At 48.9% G+C, this 14,456-nt stretch overlaps 1 long non-coding RNA gene across 1 annotated transcript; it reads right to left on the bottom strand.

Moving 5' to 3' along the window:
• Positions 1 to 2,319: 2,319 nt before the first annotated feature.
• On the bottom strand, positions 2,320 to 10,227 carry LOC123480559 (uncharacterized). Its single transcript, XR_006656616.1, has 3 exons — positions 10,105 to 10,227; positions 2,926 to 2,991; positions 2,320 to 2,483 (listed from the first exon to the last, which is right to left on the bottom strand). It is a non-coding gene; the product is annotated as an uncharacterized lncRNA (long non-coding RNA).
• Positions 10,228 to 14,456: the final 4,229 nt, after the last annotated feature.

Raw genomic sequence — 14,456 nt, forward strand, 5'->3', positions numbered from 1 at the left:
TTCCAGGGTATGATTTTGCATACGGATATCATTATTGCTTTCTAGAGTTACATTTTTAGTGCATGAGCATAAATAAAAGAATTAAAAGCATTTATATAGACATGCAATGTGTACTACTCATGTATAATGCACATCCTTATTCTTCCCTTAAACATTTGGGCAAAAAAGTACACGTTGTACAAGGCAAAAAAGGGCACCCCTCCGACTGCCTAGGCTGGCGGCGGGGATTAACTGAGACCAGGCGTGTGGAAGACTCAGGCCCATACTAGGCTCTCAGGAAGCCTTAATTACCTTCCTCCTCCCCCGGGCTGTGGCTGTAGAGCAGGTAAAGTAACCATGGCATCAAGCTAGAGTTAGATGATACCACCACCATCACCATCCTCTCAAGTTTGCTAAGAAAAAGCCAGAAGACAGAGAATCCTGATGCTCCAATCAGAACGTTAGCCAGTCCTTGCTCATCTGCTTTATGGGTGTTCCCTGTGTGCCCAAACCTCAGTTGCCTCGTCTGTAAAATGGGTGCATCAACGTTTCACCCACCACAGCAGAAGGGTTGTCAGAGGACTCAAAAGAAAAGAAATATTTATTAAACTTTGCAAATGGCAAATTACAAAAAAATAGGATTTTTCCTAAATTCGATTCATCCTATTAATATTGAATGTGTCTGAAAAGTATATGACCTGTCACCCCATGGTTCAAAAGAAAAATGAGGTGCAAAGGCAGAGGCCCAAAAAAAGTGCTGATAGATATAAAAATATAAAATAAAATATGTATAAAATAAATAGACAAAATAGTTTCAACATGTGTCAATGACATGTAAATATCCTTACAAGAATATTACAGTCTTATAAATCAATAGAAAGAATAAAAGAAAAATAAAAAAATGAGATATAGTAACAGTGAATAGTTATTTGCCAAGTAGTCCTAATGGTTTTATATATTTTAATTTTTATCAAAAGGTAAAAAAAACACAGAAAAATGAACAAGTAAAGAAATAAACACTGAAATAACATAAAAATATTAAATCTGCTTATAGTCAAAAAAGACTCAGATAATGTCAAGAACATGTGACTTTTCATCTGTCCAATTACAAGGCTTAAAACACGGATGTCCTCGGTGTTGAGGCATCAAGAAAGGAGATGTTTCTACTTCTCCCTTGGGAATGTAAATTATTTAAAACAAAAAGATTAAGCAAACACCGCTTTTCTGGGGACAAAATTTTCCATACATATCCAAAGCCTGAACATATACCCACCCATCCAGGGACCCACCAATTTTACTTCCTGGAATGTATCTTTAAAAGCAAACAAATCAGGGATATTAGCAAATACTTAAATACAAAGATGTTCAACACATTGTTGTTTATATTAGTGAACTATTGGAAGCGAAGGAGTCCAGAGATGGGAGATTGTGGTTGTTCGCTGAGCAACTGCTTAGTGCCAGGCTTCATTGCAAGGGCTGAGGCCCCAGCCATGAGCGTGGAGGACCGGGGGCCATTCTCAGGGTCTACAATTACAGTGCAGGGGCACCTAACCTGCACAAGTTATGACACACACATGAGTTGGAATACTATGATTTTTTTACTCAAAATATTTATGAAGGGCCCACTGTGTCCCAGGCACTGTTCTAAGTTTAAAAGTGTGCAGCTTTGCACAAGGCTACAGGTCCCTGGGCTGGCAGAGATTACATTATAAATGGGAAAATAGGAAACATGGAATAAACATGGCGTGATAGAAGCATAATTAGTGATAAAAGGGGGAAGCGTTACAAGAAGTAAAAATGGCTCTATGACTGCAGGCACAGAATGAAGCATTCGTGTAAATAAGCAGAAAAGGTATGTATATGCACTTTAAAATATTAGAATATGCACCAGCTTCCAGGAAGTAACATCTCCAGATTTTTTACCTTCCAAATTCTTTGCATTTGTTACTTGTAAAGTACGCGTATACATTTTTTTAAAGCAGAGTCTAAGTGATACGCATGATAGGTCTACACTTAGCTATTGATTCCATTTTGTTTTTCTGTTTTGTTTTGTTTTTAAGAGCTCAGCTGATTTAGACATTGCAGCAGCCTCAAGATTCGACGTCTTAATAACTAGGATCCATAAAATACAATGGGTACTGGGTCAACTTTTACTTTCCAAATTTTGTTCCTCATAATAAAGAAGAGCTCAGGCTTAGGTTCTGAAAGAAGGGAAGGAATTTAGAGATGATTCGCAGCCCGATATTCAGCTCACAGTGAAAGAAACTGGAGTCGCCAAAGCGTAGGGCACTTGTTGAAGGGGTGGAGCAGGACCAGGGTGCTGTTCAACCCCAACTGCCTTCCCTTTGCCGAGCTGTCCACAGGCAGCCCAAGTGCCTTCCTCCATCTGGTCTGAATTGAGTCCTCAGTCTTGTCTGCTTGCTCAGGATCTCGAGGTGATGGAGGGCAGGGAAAGGGGTAAAAATATCGCCAACGATTATTAGCCATCCTGTGACAGATTCTACCTTCAAACGAAAGCAGAACAAAGTTAAATAAACTGTTGTGAAATCCCCTTAGACAGAGGTAGCCCCTCTGTCCTGCACTTGGACAATGGGAACACGAGAGCCTACGCAATGCAGGGGCTGCCTTTACGACAGAAATCTTTTATTTCTGGGTCCCCATGGTTCAAGATGAAGTTTTAGGAATTTGTAAATGTGCCTTGAGTTCCCCAGAAAGCGGGCATGTTAGTAAATGTCGCCATCATCATCATCATCACCACCACCGTCCATGGCATTAGGATAATTATTTAGGGCAGTAAGAGGATGGGTCTACAGGGAGCTTTATGGTTCACAGCTGTTATTCGTGCCCACACATCTCCACTGTGATTTTCCTGAGCGTCACACCCCGTCAAAGTCAGACCCACTTTCTAGCGAGGCATGTTGAGGTTCTGTAACCTGAGGGACTTACCTGCAGCCATTTCTCTGGAACTGAGCACAGCCAGACAAGCCACCCGAACTTGAACTCATTGTTCTTCTTTGCAGGGGAAAAAAATGGGAAAAGGCTTTTTTAGAATAAGATTCAAATTCAAAAATCTTGTCAGAAATTTAAAGAGGTGGTGGGGAAATCAAATCAAGAAGTTGCTATGTTGCCTTTTCCTTAATTTTTTTTTTTTTTTTTTGCTTTTTAACGAACCCAAGGAAAACCATTGTGTAGATTCCAAAAATCCAGCTGTCTGTTTTGTCTGTCTTTTAAACCTTTCCCCTTGTTTAGTAGTTGGACTTACTGAGCCAGATTCTCATGCCAAGTAGGATTTTAATTTTTTAAGGAGTAAATTTGAGCAGGACAATATGGGAGCTCCAAAGAACAGTAGTCTATGAAAAACAAATCATTTGTTTATTTGGCCATTTGTTTTAAGACATAAGTAAAAACATGAGGCTGAACAGATAAAGAGAGGCTTCGGGCTATTTCCTCTGAGACCGTAAGACCGGGCAGGATGAAACGTGAACAGAGAAACACGCCAGATGCACCCAGCGCAAACACAACTTTCTGTCGCACGCTGATTTGTTTTCGTTTTTGTTTTTGTTTTTGTTTTTTTCTCAGACACTCAAGCTCTCAACACTCCATGGAGCTGGAAAATAGAGTCATATGCAAACGGATTAGAAAGCGCCCTTTTGCACCAACCCCGTCCCGACAGAAATATACTTTCCACCCCGTGGGGCTCACAGTGCACCTTGAACTTTCCTCTGAGCTCACAGCAGGATCACGGGGTTGCAGAGAAGCCTGTCTGGGTGGCTGAGAGCATGATTTCATTTTCTCCCATTCTGTCCTGCCACTTAACCACTATTTGTCTTGCTCCTCTTCCCTGCCCCTCCCCATCGCAAGATGTCTGGCACCCGACGTCTGGCATGAAATCTTACGGATCGACGTTCTCCGAGGGGCGGTGACAACAGGTTTCAACTTGACTCGCCATCCTTGGGAACAGAAAGTTTCATTTGTTTGTTTCTGAGGACAAGGAGGGTTGTGGCTCCTCATGCTGAAAAGGGACCTCTTTACATTTGACTGGATTTTTCTAAAGAGAAGATGACTTCATCTGTCACAGATTATTTAAGAAAAGTGTTTTTATTGTATCATGTTATTGTGAAAGCACATGCCGCTTAGGCATGCCATTTATTGCTGTTTTGTTTGAAAGGGATGTTAGCCTTGGCAGCGACTATCCACTCGCAGAATCCTGCGCTGTGCACCCTAAATGGTTAGTGGCAGAGGGGTGTGGGGAATCACGTTATCTGTGCGCCGTATTCACTCAGTGTGCCGTGTCTCTCTGTACAGGCTAGAGAAACTGAGGCCAGAAAACAGAAGCGGTTTGTGCAAGGTCGGAGCCAGTTCTTAACAAGGTCAGGATCCCGGTGCTCCAGCCAGGAGATCTGGGCACCGCAGGTGGTCAGCATCCCTGGCGCTGTCTTCGGGATGCCTGAAGGAGCCCTTTCATTGGTGCTTTAGCCAAGCTTTCATCACACAGCTGTATGCGCCTTAAAAATGTAACCCTTCCACAAACACTATCTGTCTGAACTCAAACATACCATGAATATTTGACCATTTTGCAGAACCTGTTACAAGTGCTATTACTGCTTTTGTAGATTTTTGAATTTTTGAATTTTTACGGTTTTCACTGCTTTTAACCACTTCAAACAAATTATGAGTTCTATACTGAAACTGATTTGAACAGGAAGGAAAAAAATGTGATGGGTGGGTGAATGGATAGATAGATGGACAGAAGAAGGAGGGATGGACGAATGAACGGATGGATGAATGAATGAATGGGTGGATAAACCAACATATTTACATGCTCATACACGATAACATTTTAATGATAAATTATACTGCTTTCCATAGAGGTCAGTTAATAACTGCTGTGCTCAGGCATTTCCACACTCCTTCAGGACAGAGCTGCCTTCCCTTTCTGTCTGTAGCAGCTGGCTCAAGGACCTGGCACCAAAAAGATGCTGAAAATACTTAATAGCATCAAATCATTGGCTTCAGGACTTAGCAGAACTTCATCAGTTTCACCAGCCACGGCCCTTGACTCCAAGTCATCCTACATCCAGACAAGGTCCTCTCCCCACTTGTGCCTTTGGGAGACTTGCACTCAGCTGCAATTTGGGGGAGGGGGGACACGCCATTCCCTTTCCTGGAAGTCACATCTGGGACTAGCCCAACGCCTTTCTCCCCCCTCCTCTTTGTGTGTGTGTGTGCATGTGTGTGTGCGCCTCTTCTCCTCGTCCCTCTCTGGTGTGCTTTCTGCAGCAGCCAGAAAGACCACCCCGTCCCCGCTCTCTCCTCGGTTCAGCTGCACCTCTCTCCTCCAATAAACCGTTTGCATTCCATCTGGCGAGCGTTTGCTCCGAAGACATTTCCCTGTCAATCTCTCCCGCCACATTAAAAATCTGTCATTACGATTGCATCGCCGCCTGGCTCCTGAGATTTCTGACTGCTTTATTGCTCTCCTCATTTTTTTCTCTTGCCTGCTACAGCCGAGAAGCAGAAATAAAGGTTTGTTGTTGAAACATGGCCGGGAGGAAAGTAGGAGGCACACATCTGTCAAGGTATTACCTTTCTTCAACCAGGGATTAAGGTGTTTTACGGCACTCGCTACTGAGCATCACACTGAATAAATTTTCTCAGTAGAACATAAAAATGAACTCATACATTTTGAACCAAGTTTCCTTCTTTCAAGCCAGCCCAGATCATTGTGCAGAGGCACCAGGAATGGGGGGGCGCTCTTCAGGGGGTTCCCAGCACCTATCCCACCTCCCGCCAAAGCTGCATTATTGAAATGCCAGGTGAGGCAACAGAAGCATCTGGATGAGGGGAGACACTGGTTGTGCACATGCAGGCTTCCTCACCTGGTGAGACAGAATGGAAAGATCTGGAAGGAATCCTGGCCCCAGGCTCCCCGAGCCAAGCCCTGTTCTTTCTTTAAGAGCTGGAGCCAATCGCGTCTCTTGGAGAATGTCCCTTGATTCCTCCCACTGCCGCCCCCTCACTACCCGCTCTTTGGGAATACTCGGTTTCACATCTGACCTGCCCCCTGGTCTGTGAGCTTCTCCAGGGCAAGAGCATACCGTCCCCCAGTGCCTCATGTGTATGAGACTCTACTAGGAGCATCGGAACTGGAAGACTTACCAGAGCTCCCTTTGCATTGTGTACTTGGTGCATAGTAATCCCGTAGCATCCCCCCTGGCAGTGGGCCTGTATTCTCACCTTATGGATGAGCGGGCAGGGGCAGAGAGAAAGGGGGCATTGCACCTCGTCCAAGGTTACACAGCTGCAGCGTGGGCCCTCCGTTTTGTGCTCTGAGCACCATTCTCCTCTGTGGAGGGCAGGGAACAGAGGAAGGGAGGGGAGAGCAGGCACTGAGCCGATTTCCAGGCACAGTGGGGTCTCTGCCAGGAGCGGAGGGGCCTGGGAGCACTGTCTGGGCTGGGTGCCCTTTCTCCCTGCATGCCGTCATAGTCCCACCTGAAGTCGCAGTGGCTCATGGCTCTGCAGAGCCAGGAATGGTAACCACTGGACTAAATTTAGGTGATAAAGGTGAGGGAATGTCTTCAGCAGCAACCCAAAGGTAAAGACCCTCTAAAATGTGAGTAGGTGAGCAAGCAAGTACTATATTTCCTGGAAGACATGTTCTGCAGAGCTGGTGGGAAGGGGAGGGTCTGGAGTGGGGGCAGTGAATGGGCTGCCCAGGTCTGCTGTGGACCCCCACTGTCTCCCGAGAATTTTCTCACTTCTGCTCCTGCCGAGACCCTGGAGGAGCAAAGCTGCTTCTGCTGATGCAAGATCCTTTCCGGCCTCCCCGAGCTCAATGGCACCTGGGAACTGCAGCACTTTTTGTGAGGGAAGGCACTGATATTTAAAAAGTAAACTCAATTATTTAAAATTTATTTTAAAATAAAAATTTTAAAGAGCATAGGGTAAAATATGAGAAAGCATGTTTGGTTATAATCTTGTCATGGGGAAGGCCTTCTTTCTAAGCAAGGAAAAATGGAGACTGTAGGAAGGAAATATTTGATGAAATTGAAAAGGCAACATTTTTTAGTTTTGGTAGCAACATCCACAAAAAAGAGAGACTATTTGCCATGTGCAAAGAAGATGGGCGGTGACTGGCGTGAGAGGGAAGGCATGTTGCTTATGGCAGATGCCGATTCTCGTCAGCAGGAGAAGCAGTTTAATTCATGTCACAATAAGATCAGTTCGTGCATCAGAGGGAGAGGGTCAGAAAGTTTACAAAGTTGGCAAGGGGACCGGACCAGGAATGGATCTTGCCGTAGGAGAGCTCGAGTTTGCCCACCCTTTCTGAAGGGCAATTCGGCAACATGTGAACAAAATTAAAAGTGTTCAGAACTTTGGCTTTATTGTACTGATATTTTCACACCTATATTCAAAATACGTGATATGTAAAGGTGTGTTTGTTGGAGCATCGGTTACTTGGGGGAAAATGTGCACCGACCTGAAATGTGCAGCTAAACAGGATTCACGAGTGAGATGATAACCCAGCCACGAAAAAGAACGGCTCAGTCTCAAAAACACGGGGTCGCTCTGCATATACGGACACAGAGCAGTCTGCAAACTACTGGTAATTGAATAAAAAAGCAAGAGGCGTGACAGCAGCCCACAGAGGGACCGGCGCACACTCTTGCTAATGTATGGTCTGTTTCCAGGAGGATGAACACAAACAATTAACTGTGGTCACCCCTGATGCCACAGAGAATTGTCCTCATATACCCATTTTATATTGCTTAAATTTTTTGCAATAAATTATGAGTTCATTCTGCACAGTGGATGTGCCACCCCCTGGACAGACTATGGGCTTATGGGAAGTGACAGCTCTGTAGGGGGGCTGGACACACACCTCATCTGACGTCTGAGCAGCTCTGGACTCAGGGGCACATGATGGTCACAGGGTGGTCTTCCTGGAAGTTCAGACACTGAGTAAACATCCCCTCCCCAGCCCCTTCTTGCTGCCCACTCAGTATAATTTTTGATAGAATGATGGACCCATTGGCAGGACCCTTGTGACCGGCCTTGCCGACCCCCCAATGAATGACCTGCTGGAGAGAGGTTATCAGTCTTGCTCCGATCAGCCACACTGGCAAAGTCCCACCACCACCCATCACCCAACTAGACACAAACTAAGGAGTAGTTAGCCCTAACATCAGACCATTCCCTGACAGCCCTGTGGCTGGCTGCGTCCATAGTAACCCCCAGCTTTCTGAGAGCAAACCCAAGTCAAATCAAATTCAGTTCACTTTGCTGTAGGAGAAAGAAAAGAGAGAAGAAGCTGGCAAAGCTTGGGAGCCTACGAGACACTCAGCGAGGTGGTAGACTGATGTTTTTATCAGATTTGATCAAACATTATTCCAATGATAACTCTGTGTAATAAGTACCATCATCCCCATTTAACAGGGCGGTGGTAGAGCAATGGGCGGGGCTTTCTCAGACCCAGAGGACCAGCCTCCTTCCCTGACGTCTGCCTGATCAGCCTGGACAGGGAGGCGTGTGCAGTGGCCATGAGGCCAGCCAGCCCAGCTCAGCTCCGCTCCACCACCGGGAAGGTTTGTGACCTGAGGGGTGATCATGTCACTCCTCTGTGCTTTGGCTGTGTCCTCTGCAGTGTGGAACTTTCCCCGTTGTGCTGTTGTGAGCATTGAATGAGATACTCCTTAGAACACCCAGCATCGCGCATATAGTAACTGATTGATAAACTTTGCTGTCATTATGATCTGTTTTGCCAAAACGCCCCCCTTCGGCTGTATTCCCTTAGTCTCCCTGTCTCCCTGCCCCTCCTCGGTTTTTAAAATTCGTTTTGTTTGTACAATCTCTTTTTCTCCTTGTGACCATTTCATAAAACTGTGTTCAGAGTCCAAAATGCTGTCAGCCTGAGAACATTAATCTGGAATGCCCATAAGGATGTGTAATGTGATTTATGGATGCTGTTCCTTTAGCTTAATAATATCGCATTCACCTTTCGGCCTCGGTAGCCTTCACTGCCCTGCCAGTCTCTGGAGTTTTCCTGTTGTGTCAGATAAACTGTAAATCATGCCCAGGTGTCAGCCTAATTATTTGGAATGGGCGGGAACCTGTTGGTTGGGGGACTTTGGACACACACTGGCCCTGTGTTCCTGAAGGCCAGAGTCCCCCATCCCAGGCCAGACAGCTCCAGGGGCTGCCACGGAAGTCCTGGCTCTTCCCCACCCCAGGCACTTCCAGTGTCTCCCCTTCCTCTTCCTCCAGGAAAGTCCCCACCAGGTCAGCTTCCACAAGGCAAGGTTCCAAACGGGTCCTCGACTTGCTCAAGCAGGAAGGCAAATGCTTCTTTGTGAGCTTGCACGGCAGTCCGTGACAAACAAGACTGGTGAGTGCCTGGGAGAGCTGCTGACCCACTGATCCCCAGAGCACAGAGACCAAGGGGTGGGGGCCCAGCACTCACAAAGTCTAACCCACACAGAGTCACCCTCGGGTCACCCTGAGCAAGCCTTGGGGAGATGTGCACGGGCCTTTATTGTCTGCCTCTTAAATGGAGATGAGACTTTTCAGAAACTCAGCCAGAGAAGGAGCGCTCGCTGCGGCGGACCCAGGCCTGTCCCCACAAAAACAGCCTTCCTTCCTGTCTTCCTCGTCTGGCACCTGCTCTGAATCCTCCCACCTGCCTCTTCCCCTCTTCACTGGAGGAGAAGAGCTCTTCCCCGTGACTGTGGGCCCGGGCAGGTGGTGCCCCAGGCTAATAGGGGTCAAGGTCAAAGTGCTCCACCACACCCGGCACTGCTTCTCCCTGGTGAGAACCTGCACATGGTATAGAAAGCCCTTCGATAAACCTAATATTTGAGAATATTTGCATCTACATCCAGGCCTCTCTCACGTGGCTACTTTAAGAGTGATTTATGTGTAAAAAGGCAAGCTGAGCACAATGGCGCTGGTGCTGCTTTTCTTGTTCCTCTGGCTCCGTGACCAATGGGGGACTCCTCCGTACAGGAGAAACCATAGCCACAGAGCAGTCCCCAGCAGCTGGCACCAGGCCTGGGTGTCGCTTCTGTTCCCAGACCCCACTGGCTTTCCTGCTCAGACTCAGCCTTGCTCACCCCGTGCCCCTACCTTGAGCAGGTGGTAGCCCCTGAGACACCTCTCCTGTCTCTTGGGTGGGTGTTGAGCCAGTTGACACTATGGCTTGTGGTCTCCTCTGAAATGAGGCATCCCCGCACATGAGCCCAGAGTTCCAGCTGCAAAGGGTGTGACTAACCGAAAGTGTTTCTTAAAAGGCGTCCCAATAGCAGAGGTCTCTCGGAAGGAGGCCGGGCAGGGTCAAGGTTTCCTAGAGCTTGTTTGTGGGATGGTTTTATGGGCTCCCCTCCCTTCCACCATATTAAACATTCAACTTCAAGCGAAGGTAAATAAATGCCTGTGAGCAAGTAGCAAAGGGAAAGTTGTTTGAGAGACAGAGCATCATACAAGGAGACAAGGAAATGGTCCGCGGACTTGGGCCCTGTTTGCTGGCTCGTCAGCTCATGTGGACGAGAACAAGGTGTGAGCGTTTATGAAACTCTAGGGAGGTGGGAGGGTGTGAGGGGTTCTCACTGAGGTGCTATCAAAACACTCAGGGTGTGGAGGAGAGACCTTCACAGGAAAGACAGCAGAGAGCTCCCCCAGGGGTCCCAGCGACCGCCCAACTGCCGGGCCACTCACCATACTCAGAGCCAGGTTGGGGGGTGGGGAGTGGGCGATGCTCACATCTCCCAGGTTAGGCCAGAAGTGCCCAAGGACAGACAGAAACATTCAGAGACCCTGTCCCAGAGTTCAGTCAGAGACATCCAAGTTCATCAGAGATGCCCAAGTGCAGGCTGGGACACCCGCGGTTCACTCAGTAATCTCCAGAGCTCAGTCTCTGCCATTTGGAACATGAGGGAAAATCAGGAACCCCAGAAATATTTAAGGGTTTGGTGATCTGGCATCAAATAACTCACCGTGTCTACCACTCCCATTCTGGGAAAAATTCTGGGAGTCCCTTCCCACGCTCCCAACTTTAAATCGAGGTTGAAGTTCAAGAGGGTCGGTTAGTGCAGTGCACACCAACCACCGTGGAGCTCCACCCTCACTCTGCACGTCCCCTGAGTGTATCTTTGGAGGAAAGAGCTTTAGTTTGCAGGTCACACTGTTCTGGGGGGAACCAAGCTCTGTAACTTGCAAGTTGTGCGCACCAGGGCAAATCAGAAAACCTGTGGAAAAGTCGGGAGAGTGATCCCCTCGCTGATAGCACCGTGACAAGGATGACATCTGGTAACACGCGCAGTCCCCGGCAGAGCCCCTGGTGTGAACTAGGTCCTCGAACACAGGAGCCCTTCCTTCCCAAATACTGTACGGTCACAGTTCCTACGTCCTGAGCAGAAGGGCAAGTGAAAGGGAGGGAGGGAAGCTAAATCAAAAGTCTGTATTTGGCATCTAAATTTCTATAAGTGTTTTTCAAATTCTTCCTGGAAGAATATCAGCCTTAGGAAAATGTAGGTATTTTAATGCTGACTTTGTGACAAGTTACTAATGTACAAAATCTCTCCCAAACAAATACAAATTATTTTTTCTTATTTTTACTAGTCTAACAATTGGCTAGCTAACTAATTATTGTACTGATATACATGTGTATAATATACATCAGTATAATATATATTGCATATATGATAGAAACACAATACACATGTGATGTGAGCCGTGAGACGTGGGGCAGGGCCGAGCCCAGTTCGCGGCTGTGTGGCTCTGGCCCGGCCCTCCATGGAGCAGCGTGTATCAGAAATGCACAGAATTTGTGTGTGTGTAGTAGGTCCAGCTTCCACTGGAAGAAACCGGAAGGAGCATAGCCCCAGCCAGGTCCACGTTCAGAGCCGGCCAGTTTCGCCGTTGGAACCACTGAGGCTCCAGTGGGGGGGGTTCCCCCCAGGTAGGAGCTTTATGTGAAAAGAGCAGTTAGTAACTGGGACACTGGGGAAGTTGCTGGGACTGTCTGCCATCGTCACCAGGTTCTGTCATGGCGTCCGGGGACAGCACAGTGGATCCCCAGGAACGGACTCCCAGTAGGTACCAATGTCTTGAACTGGGCTCAAATGCCTCCTGTGTCAGTCTTAGATCCTTTTGAACTATAGGGTGGGACTGAGGAGAAGCCCTAGAAAGTTCTTCCTGCCCACCCCTGGGGAAATACCTGACAGATCCAGCCAGGAGGGACCGGCTGTGGGATCGTGCACATTCCAAGCCCCCATGGTCCAGGCCTCGCAGGCAACAAGCCAGGACCACCCCCTCGCCCCCGGCCCCCCACAGTAGGTCCTTTATTTTCCCCATGTCACTGATTTACTAAACTGAGGCTCAGTGGGCATAAGCCACTCACCCCAAATGGCCCAAATGATGAGTTCTCCAAAGTGGCCTTGGGGGGCGGGCCAGGTGATGCACCCCTGACGCTGATTCTGGCCTTTGTGCGGGGGACAGAACACAGAGAGTGAGGGGAAACAGTCTGAGAGTCACACACTGAGGGTTAGGAGCTAAAGGAAGAAGTCCAGACACTCACCCGTTAATGCACACGGTAGTAAAATTTAAAAAATAAAAAAAATAACATTCTGAACAACTGGCAGCCCTCAGGTTACTTTGCTGGGACTTTTGTCTCTCTCCCTTCGGTCCCACGCCAAAGGGAGACAGCTGGACTTCAGTGTCGAAGGCATGGGCTGTGCCTGGCTCCCTCCCAGGCCCTGTCCCCTCTGGGTCTCAGGCCTGCCTCCCTGTGATGGGAGCCATGAGATATCGGGCAAGGCCAAGTCTGGTTCCTGGCTGCAGGGCCCTGGCCCGCCCTCCACGGAGCCCTGTGCAGCTAAAATGCAGAACTGACATAGGTACAAACAGAAGAACGGTCCACTCAGGGCAGGCTGATGTGAGCTTCCACACAGTTTCGGGGCATCTCAGCTGGTGACCCTGGACCAGCAGCATCACCTCTTTCAGCGAGAAGTGAGACCTGTGCCCTCAGTTTAGGTGGCTGTGATCACTGTGGTTAAACCTGTCACCGAGAATCTTTACAGCGTCAGGCATCAGGCATTTACACATCCACCTCCTGAGATGCGAATGAGACCTTTGAGGGCTGGAGCCAGCACCCCTAGAGTGACAGGGCTTAGCAAATGAGGAGGAAGCCAGCAGGTGACAGGAGCAGGGTTTGGAAGAATGACACAGCCCTTGTCCCTGACCTCCAGGAGGTCCTAGCCGGGACCCGCTCCTCTGAACTGTCCCACTGTGGACCACACGTTGGGGTTGGCCACACAGCCTCACGACGGGCATTTCTCAAGCAACTACTTGTCCCAGACACCGACCTGGACACGTGGCACTCTGTGTCCAGAGGGGACACAAGGGCCAGCTGCCCCAGCCCACGGGTCCCTGCTTATACAAAGCGCAACAGCACCTTTGTGAGACTGAGAGGCCCACGAGAGCGGTGATGCCGGATCTTTCTGGTTCGTTTGAAAATGCAGGTCTCCCCCAAGTCCCAGGAATCTATCCCTGATCACTCAGCTCATGTGAGGTCAGACAGGAGAGCTGCCGGTCTGCTTATGCGAAGGCAGAAGGAGGAAATGGACACCTGGGGCGTCCCTGGGCTGCTGGCTGAGCTGGGTCCTCACACTGGGAGGCCTTCCAAAGGGGCCCACAGTGGCTGTGGCTTCAAGGATGAGTGGGTGTCAGTGGGGGAAGAAGGCTGGGAGGACATGGAGGGGGAGGGGATAGGACAAGCAGGAGGCAAGCTCTGGGAGGGCGAGTGGCAGGGCGAGAGTAGGTGACTGCAAGTGGTTTCTGTGGCTGAAGAGCAACGCGAGGGCGGAGTGACCTGGGAAGTCCCTGGAGACACAGAAGCCGTAATGTCCTGGGTTAGGGTCTTGCTGGTCGCCTCTAGACCGGGGTTCCTGACCTTGCCCCGGCTGACGTTCAGGACTGGGTTGTTCTTTGTCCTGTGCCCTGTAGGATGTTGATAGCATCCCTGGCCTCCACCCACTTTATGCCAGCAGCATCTGTCCCCTGCCCCGGCCCCCGTGTGACAATGGAGAATGTCTCCAGGCATTGTCAAATGCCCCTCAGGGTCAAAATCGCCTTGGGTTAGAACACAGCTCCAGGGGAAGGGCTTCAAGCATGGAGGGACAGCTGGTGAGGACAAGAGGGACCCGGGCAGGCAGGGAGTGTGGAGGAGATATGGGGCGTGGGGCCAGCACTTCTGGCCTGGCACACAGTAGGTCCTCAGGGAATAGCACACCCTCCCCTGCTAGAAAGGAAGGCTGCTTGCAAGGCACTCAAAGCTTCTAAGTGTCAAATCATTCAGGGCTCAGCAGAGCCAGGTCCTTGTCAGGCCACCGTCCCCAGGGCTGAGAGGCCACAGTGGGCACCACCTCAGGGGCCAGGTCAGGCTGGGTGGCTGTTTATCGGTGTGCCCAGGGCTGCCTGCT

This window comes from Desmodus rotundus, chromosome 7 (assembly GCF_022682495.2).
Source record: "Desmodus rotundus isolate HL8 chromosome 7, HLdesRot8A.1, whole genome shotgun sequence".
NCBI lineage: Eukaryota > Metazoa > Chordata > Mammalia > Chiroptera > Phyllostomidae > Desmodus > Desmodus rotundus.